This window comes from Kogia breviceps, chromosome 3 (assembly GCF_026419965.1).
Source record: "Kogia breviceps isolate mKogBre1 chromosome 3, mKogBre1 haplotype 1, whole genome shotgun sequence".
NCBI lineage: Eukaryota > Metazoa > Chordata > Mammalia > Artiodactyla > Physeteridae > Kogia > Kogia breviceps.
Window position 1 is genome coordinate 71,150,270 of NC_081312.1, and position 13,034 is coordinate 71,163,303.

The window sequence follows — 13,034 nt, forward strand, 5'->3', positions numbered from 1 at the left end:
TGACTGAACAATGAGTTATAGATAATAAGTCAACAAAGAAGGTAAAATGGACTCATAAAATGATTAAAGTAGTCTACAAGAAGGCAGAAAAAAAGGACTGTTGTGACTTTGTGATGTTAAGTAGAGCCTAGGATGATGGGCCTCAGTTCAACCAAAGACCACAGGAAAACTAAAATGTAGAAGTTTAATATTCACAGCTCTTACAGAAAATGCACAGCATGCCTTGAAGGGCCACACAGGAGGTCAAGGCAGGGTGCAGGCAGAGTATGCAGCAGGATCTGGGGTACATGACTTTATTAGGGTATGTGTGTAGAATGCTTTGGCATTCCAAGGTTAAAGCCAGATCGGCCAATTCAAAGCAAAAATCAGGGTTTTGTTTAGTTCCTTAGATAAGGAACACAAAGGGGAAAGCCCTGAGATGTATAAAAGCCTGTTTAATCACAAGGGCCAATGGAGTGGTCAGATCAGGAACTTACATTTACTTGTGACTCAGTGGGCTGTTATCCACATCATGTGCTTGCATGAGGGGCTAATGTCAATTTAAGGTCTCCAAGCAGATAAAATGGATTTGGAGGCTGGAGTAGTATAGCTAAATTCTTGGTAAGAATAAAGGGAATTAAGCTAAGATTGGGAAAATCAAAAACAAATAGTACAAGGCAGATTTAAACCTAACAATATTAAAAATCACATGAAATGCAAATAATCTAAGTACCACAAATATTATGAAGATTGTTATTAAGAAAATAAAATATTTCACATTTACCACAGTTCTTCTTGCTTAAAACTTTTAAATAAAATTTTATAACTTTAAAGATAATTTACAAAATCCTCAATATGTTCTATAAGACTCTGTATGATCTGACAGTCTCTCTCATTTCAGGGGTATCTCATATGATGTTCTTTTCTTCCAACAAACTGAAATTCTTTAGTTTTACTAAGATGCTATATTTTCTTTCTCCTTAAGTTAAGCTTCACTTTTCCGAAAGAGTCTTCATCCTGGACTCTTTGTCATAGTTAAATTTTATACAGGCAGCGGATGTCACTGTAGACTCTCCCTTCTTTAGGACCTGACCCTCCAACCCTGGGCTAGCTGCCCCTTCCAATGATTTCTATACCAGTGTGTCCTGTTTCTAAGAGCCTGGGAAGCAAGTAAGCTGGTTAAAAGTCTTTTTATGTACCAAGGAGGATACATTGATTTTGCCTTGACCTAGGATTTTAGCAACAGAGATGATAGGTGATTAGACTTAGTATGTGGGTAAGTAGAGGCAACTAAAATTGCTGATAGTTTGATATGGGGATGAAGAAAGGAGCACTATGAAGAATGACTTATCACATTTTATCTTAATTACCTGCTTATTTATCATTACTGCATGGTATACCACAAATGCCATAATAGTAAGGAGTACTCTCATCACCAGGCATAGTATATAGCAGGGGTCCCCAACCCCTGCCCACAGCAGGAGGTGGGCGATGGGCAAATGAGCAAAGCTTCATCTGTTGCTCCTCATCATTCCCCATCACTCTCACCACCACCTGAACCATCCCCCCCATTGCTTGCATTACTGCCTGGACCATGCCCTCCCCACCCCATCTGTGGAAAAATTGTCTTTCATGAAACTGGTCCCTGGTGCCAAAAAAGGTGGGGACTGCTGGTATATAGTATAACATAGTGTTGTTATCTCCAGTGCAGAATAGGCATTCTTTAAATAATTTTTTCATTGAGAACTGAACCTCACAGCAAGCCTACAAGTTTGAGTTTACAATTTCTACTTATAGGTAAAGAAATTGATATTTAGAGAAGTTATGTAACTGTAGAAGATGGCATGATCTAGAAGTTAGTTAGGAATATGGTTCCTAGAGTCATACAATCTGAATTTAAATTCTTATTCTAACACTATCAAGCTGTATGAACTTAGGCAAGTTACTTTTAACTTTCTATAACTTGATTTCATCTTCTATAAAATGATGATAATATTATAAGTAGGTTGTTACGAGTATTATGGGATAATGCATGGACACCATTAATACAATGTCTGACCAGCAAAATGCACTCAATAACTATTAACTATTGTTTTTATTATCATTATTACTATTATTAACAGATCATTATTTTAATCCTTATTATTCAAGGTAATCTAACTAATTAGATTAGAAGCTGATCTCCTAGCTGAACCAGGCCTTTCTGCTTCTTTCACTACAAATTAATACATTAGAAGATAATACATAAAAATAATCAGATTTCAAATTTCATTATTTTTTTCTATGTTCTTTGGACTCTTCAAGTATTTTGATTTAAACTTCACTGATGATTTCCACAACTTAGAGTTTAATCACTTCTATATGATGTTATGGCTTTTCACTCTCCAGATTTATAATATAGATATTGAACCAAGTATGAGCTTATGGTCATTATTTTGGGGAATGTTTCATTAATATTAATAAATGACAGTTGCATGATCTTTTCTATGACCTTCAACTTGTTTTTAATCTATATACTCTTAGCTCACTTCAAAATCAATTTGAATTGATTTAACAAGTAAGAAACTTGACATACATTTTGAAAGATTTTAAGTACTATTTCATAGCTTTAGCCTGAGGATAGGATTTTAGAGGAAAAAAATTGGGTATTAGTAAATATACATTATTTCACTTAGGTTTGTTTTCTTTTAGATAGCTAGTGAAATTTGTTCAATCCAGTACAAATGTTATTCAATGGAACTTTTGGAATCTGCATTTACTTTTCTAGGCCAAATTACTACTTCATCACACTAAATAATATTTTAATGGCCTGAAAAGACCATACATGAATAGTGGAATTGCTTAGTCCCTGCCTGCAGGGAGGATTACACCTATGACAAAAATTGAGTCTTATCTAAATCAGTAGCAGTAAAGGTGGTGCTTTACAAACTTTACTATAGGGAATGTTTTACTTAAATGGCAAAACTAAACATTGTCAGCAAATACTTTAAATTTTACTTTAAGGCTATGTCAAAATTATAACTAACATGTTTCCTCAAATAAACTTAATTTGACCAGACAAATAAACAATAGGTCCTAATTATGTCTCAAATCAAGAAAAGAAAATCATTGTGTTCTGTAAGAGGCTTATCAGAGATGCCAGAGAGAATTCAGAAGTCACTAACTACCTGAATAATCATGGAAAAATCAATGCAGTAAGTCATACACTGTCAAAGCAATTCATGCAGAGCACTGCTAACATGTCTCGTTATTTTAACTGAAAGAAAGAACAATTAAGGGAGGAGTTAATTCTTTTTTGAGGGGAACGAAAATTATAAATAGCATTTAACATCATCAGGAAAGGAGGAAAGAATGTTGGTGATGAAAAGAAAAGAAACTAGAAATGTATATTTCTATTAGATTAGGGAGCTCTTTGGAGTGTCTCTTGAGAAGGCTAATGAAATGTAACTGTCCTGGAAAGGTGAGCATTTGTTAAACAAATTATTATAAAGACAGTTTCAGATGCTAAAGAAGTAGAAAAGGTAGGTATAATCATGGGAGAAGTAGAAGGAATACTACTCAAAAATAATAGTTAGGCCAGGTCATCAGGGAAAGGAATGAAGTTTCAACAAGTTACATTTAATTCAGACCATATTAATTAAAAGTTAATCAGCTTCACAACTTTATTCGTTTAGCGTTGAGATATGTTATGGGACATATAGGCAGTTAATACTTGATATTATAAAATTATTATAAAGTGAAGGTTTAAGCTCCCTGAAAATTAATGAATTATCTTAACTTTAGAAAAACTATTTGTGTTAAAGGCAGTATACAGATCACAAATGCTAGAATATCTCATAAATCTAGAATAATTAGAGGAAAGGAAAATATAAACAATATCAAATTATAATCTCACTATAGATATATACACTTTCAGGAATTTGTGGCATTTCAAATAAGGACACAAACCATCACCTAATGGAAGGCCTTAAGTATCTGTAATTACATGAATTTTGCTGATAAACAGGATTTTTTTTTCCTGGAAGAATCTTTTATTTGCTTGTAGAAGATTCTTTTAAAATCTTATTTACACCAATATATTATCTAGCAACATATACAGCATAATAAATATCAGCCCATCACGGTCCAGTTCATAATACAGCAATGAAAAACAAACATATCTAGAACTTTTGTTCCATGCTAGGTATTGAGCTAGATGCTTCACATATATTATCTCTACTAATCATCATAACAAAAATATGTGGTAGCCTGTGTAAATTTTAAAAATGCTGCCTACCATTCCATTTCTACAAGGATCAAACCATTAACCACTGCAGTGCAACTGAGGGGAAGTCAGGATGGAGATAAACAGAACGCATTCTGGGATTTGGACACTGGCCCCTAGATAGTTAAGATACCTATCTGATGACAAATTTCAATGACCCCAGGTTCTTGTATCTTTCCATACATAGAAAAGCACTAAAATCATCAACCTGAGGTGTCTGTTCCTTGTTATTAGCAGTAATCTTTTTATGCTTGACATGTCTTGCCCAGCAAAAAACAAAAACAAAAACACAAACTTCATATGTATACATCCTGACTCCTCCCTTACCTCTTTGGAGCAGTTCCTAAGAGCTGCCTGAGAGGCCATCTCTAGGGCTATCGTCTTCAAATAAAACAACTCTTACATTGTTGAGTTTTCCTTGCAGTCAACACTTGACACTTGTACTTTGAAATACATATACTATCTACAATATGCACTTATATATATTTCTTTTTAAATTAGAAATATTTGGGGACTTCCCTGGCAGTCTGGTGGTTAAGACTTCACCTTCCAATCCAGGGGGTGCAAGTTTGATCCCTGGTCAGGGAGCTATGATCTCACATGCCTCACGGCCAAAAACCAAACCATAAAACAGAAGCAATATTGTAACAAATTCAATAAAGACATTAAAAATGGTCCTGTCAAAAAAAAAATAATCTTTAAAATAAATAAATTAGAAGTATTTGGTTAAAAGGAATTTTTCCATTACCTGTTTGATCAAGTCATCATAATCGTGCTTCTTTTGATATTAATTATAATAGTTAATTCACATTAATATTGTACATTATATTTTATGAGCACACTGTCTTTTTGTAAGTAGCTAGGAAAAACAAGTATATATATATCAATGTAGTTTTATGCTAATTTTAAATTCTATTTTGTATGCTTTTTTGTATGTATTTTGTATGCTTTTTTGTATTCTCTTCATAAGCAGTATTTACTTTTTATGATATTGTGATTTATAATGTAAGAGAGGAAGAAAATTTCCTCTACCCTTCAAGGTTCTTCTGGCTAGCCTAAGAATTAAATTGACATGAGATAGAGTAACAGGAGAAAATCAAACAAAAGTTTAATAACATGTATACATGGGGGAGACTCAAGAGAAGTGAGAAACTTGCCAAAATGGCAGAATCCCTGACCTTAAAGAGGATCTACAGCTAAAGACAAAAGAGGCTGTTGAGGGTAGTGCTTTGGAACTTTCAAAAGGAAGGAAAAGCATCTCCATGTTTGGTAAATAAATGTTTGCTGGGCCCTGCAGAGACCCTGGGACAAAGAGAGGAATTTTAACAGACTTTGCTAGGTTCCTCCCTGTTTACACACCTAGTTCAAACTATAGTTATCTATGGTAATAGCTCCCTTCCTGGAACAGGCCTTCTATCTACATTCCTTAGGCAGTTAGAAAAAGGTCAAAGTCTTTTGGACCTTGATTGTTTTCAGTCTGAAATAATCTGCATACCAGAGACATTTTGGGGTGGTAAGTTTTGTTCCCCTACAGTAATAAGAAATATACATTTGGTCTCTCCCATCTCCCCAGTTTCTGGCACAGAGCTTCTAAAACCATTGGTATTTCCTAAGTGCTGAGAGCATAAAGTTGTCTTTATTACGTTAATGAGGTGACTTTGGAAAGCACCTAAGGATGGGGGCTGGTTGCCAATGGAGCCAACTTTCAGCTCCACCTCCCAGCCTCAGGGGAGGTGATAGAGACTAAAGGTTGAGTCAATCTCTGATGGCCAATGATTTAACCAATCATGTGAAGCCCCCATAAAAAAACAAAAAGATAGGGTTTGGAGAGCTTCTGGGTTGGTGAACACATGGATTTCTTGGGAGAGTAGTGCCCTGGAGAGGGCATGGAAGCATGGAACCCTTTTCCTCATACATTGCCCTATGCATCTCTACCATCTGGCTGTTCCCGAGTCACATCCTTTTATAATGAACCAATAATCTAGCAAGTAAAATGCTTCACTGAGTTCCTTAAGCTGCTCTAGCAAATTAGTTGAACCCAAGCAAGGAGGGAGTCATGGGAACCTCCGATTTACAGCCAGTCAGTCAGAAGCACAGGTTGCAACCTGGGCTTGCAATTGGCCTCTGAAGTTTCAGGGGGAGGTAGTCTATAGGATGGACCCCTTAACCTGTGGGATCTGATGCTATCTCCTAGTAGATGATGTCTGAATTGAGTTGAATTATAGGACACCCAGCTGGTGTCTATAGAGCATTGTCTGTTGGTGGTATGGGGGAAAACACCTTCCCACCATTGGAAGTGGGTCCAGGAACCCAAAAGACTTTTATAATCATAGAGACAACTTAATGAGTATTAAAAATTAATCAACAGTGTTGGACAGTCATGCCCTAGCAGCAAACATACCAGTCTGACAATACGTAAACTTGAATGGAATGGATCATTTTGAGGAAAGGAACCCTGGCAATACATTTAAATGGCAGTCTTTACCTAGTGCCATTAGCAGCTATGGTCACAAACATATGTCTGTGGGACTATTGGATGCCTAGGTTTTCATTGTTAACCTAATGTATTCATGCACTCATCTTCAGTAAATATGAAAAACATTTCTTTGTGACCAAATGCTGGAAAAACTTTCAAAAGTTCACTTCTACCACAGCCAAACTTTATTCAAGGAGTTTCTTCTTAGAATTAGGCCTTCAGATAAAATTAGGCTCTGCTCCCCTATTGATTTTTCTTCCTCTGTGGTCATTTGTCCAAGTCATGTAAAACAACTAGTTATGTATTAATAAAGTTCAAACAGTTTACTACTCTAAGAGGAATTTTCAGCATCTGGTCCAGAAAAACTGGGCTTCCTGAATGGACTGGCATGGCTTACCCCTTATATCTCATGATTTTCAGTTTTCAAAACGTTTGCCTCCAAACTGAATATCTGATTTGAGGTAATCTCTTTTGTTATTGTTTAAAAGAAAATGAGATGTTCATTTACCTGAAGTTCTGAAGTTCCTTCAAAAGCATTATTAAATTCTAAATTACAACTGTCCCTCTATGTTCACACATCTAACTAATTAAATTATGCCCCGTAGTCCCCTCTCATAACCTCTGTCCAACCCTTTCTGTTTGAATCAATTTCTATTATTTTCTTCTCTTTACTCTAATGATCCGTTCTTGTTCCACTGTTCTTACCATCCATCCTTAGACAGATTCATCTTTGCTTCATTGGCTCTCTGTTCCCTACATTTCTTCTACCCTACACAAACTACTTTGGTTACTTTTAAATGAAATAATAACTTGTAGACTAGCAAATAGCTTATACACTAATGATTTATAAAAACTAAACAAAAATTTCATTGTGATAGCTTTTCTTATATATAGATATAGAGATAAAGATAGAGAAAGAAATAGACATATTGAGAGAGACAGACACACTCTCATTAGAGATATTAGTGGGGGAATACAATGCATACTCACTGATTTATTTGGGTGTTCAAAATGTGAATATGTGTTTGATATGATCATAAACAAGTAAATGTTAGAAGACATTTTATAGAGATGATAAAGTGATTCCAAATTTAGTTTTAATTTTAAGTGATTCCAAACTTAATTTTAATTTTAAATTGTTTAATTTATAACAATTAAAACAATAATAAATAATGTGCAAAGGAACATCAACATCTGCCAGATTTTACAATATTTTCTAATGAAACAATGATTAAAATTCTATATGTAGGCTACATCTAGATGGAATACTGGAAAAATATCTACACACTAAAAACAAAAATTTTACATTTAATAATTTAATATGTAACAAAGAAAATGCAGACCCATAATCCACACGAGAGGAAAATAAATTCTTATTGAATTAGAGTTAAAATGAAAAGAATGCATATGTAACTTAATAAATATTTTAAAATTAATGCAGATATGCCTTGTTATTTGAATTCTCGCTATCTTAATATTCCCTAAGATGACTCCCAAATATTTTGCTGAAAGCTCATTCTCTGAATATAAAACTGGTTATAATGAATCGGCTTGTATGTGCCAGTGAAAAGTACTTAAGTGATACATTTTGGGTAAGAGAATGTATAGTCAAGGCAGTTGTATTTCAGCTGTTTGCCCAAAAGGACCATGTTCTCCAGAGCAAATCTTGGATGTTTATTCTTTTACTTACCCTTCTCACTGTCCTATATCACCAAACAGCAGCAGTGACTACAGCCTCCATTTTCTTTCTCCTGCCACCAAATCTCACTCAGGCTTCTCTTCATTTGGTCAGTAACAACTTAAAAAAAAAAAATTGATGTTTACTTATTTTATTTTGCTAAGTGCTTTCTGTGCTCCCCATGTGTCTTTAACATTTTTTTTCTTTTTGTCTGCATTACAGTATATGTTCATTTAGAGTCAAAGAAACCTAATTAATACATGCACACATATATCTCTACAAATCTGTTTTAGTGAAAAGATAATTGATGTTTTAAATACCTTAAATAATACGTTTCAATTTTCTAAAATTAATTATAAAATTTAGCTCATTGATATTATTCACTCCTGTCTCTCTTCCAAATACCTGGGAATTATATTCATATTGGTATTATTCTTATTTAGTTCTTCTCTTGCTCCCTTTGTGTGACTTTAAATAATATGATTAAGCAGAGATTAATTTCTACATCAATTTTTCAATAATAAATCCCTGATTTAAAAATAAGACTTTTAGTATTCCAAACTTTTCCTACATATTTTCCAGTTCTCAAACTTCTAATTCTCTAGTCTAGTCCCTCTATTTTTAAAGATTCTCTTCCACAGATTAGATTTCTCTGGCTCCACATGAATCCTTTTTTTTTCTACTTTTGATGATGTCAATCATAGTGGAACTTTCCTTCATTGCTTGTCACAGTTGGTGACACTGCCTCCTTAAAGTTACAACTTGCTTTTTCTTGGTATGTGTCTCATTGTATTGGAGTAATTCTTTACATAATTTAGTAAAAATGTGTAGAAGACAAACATACCAAATCTATCTATATATTATTATGACAAATGAATAATAAAACCCTAGACTGAAAACATTTTTTATTATTTTGGTAGACTTACTTCATTGTTGTCAGTATACTATACAGTTGCTAAAACCAAAGGAATATGAACCTTTTTCATTGCTTTTTGTTTCTCATTATAAGCTTTTAGATCCTCCCTTTTTTTGGTACTCTGAACTTTCATAATAAGGAATCTAAGTGTGAAAGTGTTTTTACTCATTTGTCTGGGTCCTTGGTGGACTCTTTCAATCTGAAGATTTATGTCTTCAGCTGTGGGAAAATCCTTTTGAATATTTCTTTGATTTATCATGGTCCAATTTTACTCTTCTTTTTTTAGGAATTTTTATTCATCAGCTATTGAAACTCTCAGATTGGTCATGTACCCTATGTTTTTTTGTATTTTATCTTTGTATTTTTGATATTTTTTCTGGGGGATTCCTTCCATTTCTTTCCAGACTTTCTATTTTAAAAATATTTTAGCAATTATATTCATAATACCTAAGATTTTTAAAATTACTTTTAATCATTTTTGTATTCTGGATGTGATATCTTCATGAATTTATTTGTGTATATTATTAGAGTATTTATAAATATAATCAATGTTTCAGTTAATTTTAATTGTTATTATTCAAGATGATAGATGTCAGCAAGTCTGTCAAAATGTTTTAAAATTAAAGTCAATCAAAAATTGGTCATCAAAATCACAATTTGATAGAATGTACTAGATTGCCCTAAACCTTCTCTAGGTAATACTTCTTCAATATGTCTTTTAGTAAGATTCTTCCTAATGACACCAGCAATGAAAATGTAATGGAGAGTGGTGACAGACAGATAAATCCACCAGTCTTGGAGTCTGAAGTTTTGAAGAAGGAATGTAAAATAATCTGGTTTGATAGTCATAAAAAATGGATGAGGGCTTCCCTGGTGGCGCGGTGGTTGAGAGTCCGCCTGCCGATGCAGGGGATACGGGTTCGTGCCCCGGTCCGGGAGGATCCCACGTGCCGCGGAGCGGCTGGGCCCGTGGGCCATGGCCACTGGGCCTGCGCGTCCGGAGCCTGTGCCCCGCAACGGGAGAGGCCACGGCAGTGAGAGGCCCGCATACCACAAAAAAAAAAAAAAAAAAAAAAAAAAAGGTTGAATATAAACTTCTTCTTAGAGAAAAACAAAGAAGTAGATAAATTAGCTAGGAATTCTTTTTTTGATTGTTAGCATGTGAGATATTATCAATGGGGATATATGTTGTGTCCATCTCTTTTTTCCACATAGACTCCCCATTATCTTCAATTTCACATAGTTATGAGCACCAGAGGTATGTGTATCAATTTCACACTGATTATTCATAATTTGGAACTGATTTACTCATCTGCGCCTATGAATATAGGTAACAAGACCACTAATTTCAAAGGAGAAGGGGAAAAGGTAGGGACACATTATCACCATTTCAACGTCTGTTGGAGCATGTCAAGTAGTGTATTTATTGTTTAAAAACAAGAAACTTATCTGATAAGCCACTAAACAAGTCTGCTTACTGAAACATGGGAAAATCCTTTTCAGAGCATTTTTTATTAACTGAAGATAGTAATATGATCACCATAAATTGTTCAGGAATTCAAGTTTTATGTTATGTTCATCAAGAAGCTAATTTGGAACATTTAGCTTCAAAAATAAAGACAGATTGAAATTTCAGAAATGAAGATGGAGTGGGAAAAAAGTTAGTACTGCATTAGTGTGATTATTTGAATTTGTAACCAGGCAACTTCATTGTTAAAATAATTATCTTACAGGTCTAAAATAAGTAAGTGAAATTCTAAACTAGTAAGTGGAATTCTACCATTACTGCAGATTTTTATTTAGTTAAGGGTACAGTTTTCAAATGGAATTCTGCAAAATGCTATGGTTGTTCATATTGACTGGGCATACCCTGTAGATAGGAATAGAGGTATTGGTAGTTAATGGTTATGTAGGACTTTGTTTCCTGCCCTCATCTGTGTTTTAAACTTGTTGGCTTTGTTTCTGTTTTTCTGGCTTAAATAGTAAAGTTTAATATAAGAGTCCATTTAACCACTGACTAAAGAAAAAGGAGAAAGTACATGAGGAGGAGGAAAAGAAACGAAAGACAGAGATGGAGAGGCAGAAGACAGAGAAAAGAGTAAGTGAAGAACTCTGCTGCTAACAATAGTGGTTGAAAACCATTGGTTAGTTCTGAACAATTCTTTAATATTGTTTTCCTAAGAATGTGTTATTTATCATCATATGTCAAATCATGCAGATTACTGTAGAAGGTCAAAATCCTACTCTCTCCCCCTACTTCTTACCCTCCTGAGGCAACCAGACTGGTATGAATCCTTCACACATTTCCAGATAGCAGCCTAGTATGTATCTTCCTAAATTTTCCCATATTAATACAAATGTAAATAAATATAGAGATGTTAAAAATAACCCTAGAAGAGGTAAATTATCAATACATTATTAATTGTTTTATTAAGAGTTTTGCTTCTTGGCCCCATACTCCAATCTGAATGGGATGATCAAGTTCTTTCCAGAGTCACAGCTAACATAAAGCAACTTCATATGATGAAGTCTCATATGATGAGATGGAGGCAGTCAGCACAAGGAGGTACTAAATTTTCCACTTTTGGGTCCTCAGTGCCTAATTGAGATGTATGCTTGGAAATTATAATGAAAAATTTGCTACTTATTTTACAATTTTGGTTTAGAATTCCTTGTTGAAGAGATATTTCTCATGTTCACTGTTTTATTATCCCAATTTTCAGAGTTGTAAGAAACTAATGTAGGTTGTATTTATTCTTTTAATGATTGTTTTTCAATGTTTTGCTTACAATGTGTTGAACATATTTCCTAAGGAGATTCTTTTATTTTGGATATATTTATTACAGTTGACCCTTGAACAACACAGGTTTGAACTTCATGGGTCCACTTATACCCAGATTTCCTTCAATAAACACAGGTAATACTATACAATCTGTGGTTGGTTGAGTCCAAGGATGCAGAACCTCATATTTGGAAGGCTGACTATAGAACTTACCCATGGATTTTGGTATTGGGGTAGGTCCTGAAACCAATTTCCCTTGGATACCAAGGGATGACTGTATTTATAAACAGTTCAATTTCCTTCTTGTAGTACTGTGAGATATTCTAGAAAACACAGCAAATGGTATTGTGGCCTATGTTCTTGAAAGCTGTCATTACAGATATTATTGGTAATTAGATATTCAGAACATGGTATATCAATGTTCTCATGTGCCGTCTTTTTTGAAAGTCCCATATTCTCTTAACTAAAGCACTGCTGTCATATCCATAGCAGAGAAAGAACAATTCTAGCACACTTTTAAGCCAATTATCTGACATATTGTTTTTGATGGTGATAATGAATAAAGGGACAAAAGAAATAGGAGCATTACCATAGCACATGAAGAAGGCTTAGCCTCTGTTCATTGGCAATTAAGCTGGAGAGCTTGGATCATGACGTCACACAGCTACATTCCCTATCAGTTAGTCTCTCTCTCTCTCTCTCTCCTTTGCTGTCTCCCACCTCTCTCTCACATACACCCAGAAACACATGTAAAGCAACCTGTCGTACCTCACAGGTTTTTCCATTTCTTTTTTTTTTTTTTTTAATTTTTTGGCCGCATTGGGTCTTCGTTGCTGCGCACCAGCTTTCTCTAGTTGCAGAGAGAGGGGAATACTCTTAGCTACAGTGCAAGGGCTTTTCACTGCGGTAGCTTCTCTTGTCGTGGAGCACAGGCTCTAG

At 34.5% G+C, this 13,034-nt stretch overlaps 1 long non-coding RNA gene across 8 annotated transcripts in view; it reads right to left on the reverse strand.

Moving 5' to 3' along the window:
* Nucleotides 1–13,034, reverse strand: part of LOC136793801 (uncharacterized) — a 1,119,572-nt gene that overhangs the window by 700,226 nt on the left and 406,312 nt on the right. For all 8 annotated transcript variants that reach the window (XR_010839590.1, XR_010839589.1, XR_010839593.1 and 5 more), the window contains one exon: nt 8,410–8,517. This is a non-coding gene — a long non-coding RNA (uncharacterized lncRNA). The remainder of the gene's footprint in view (nt 1–8,409; nt 8,518–13,034) is intronic.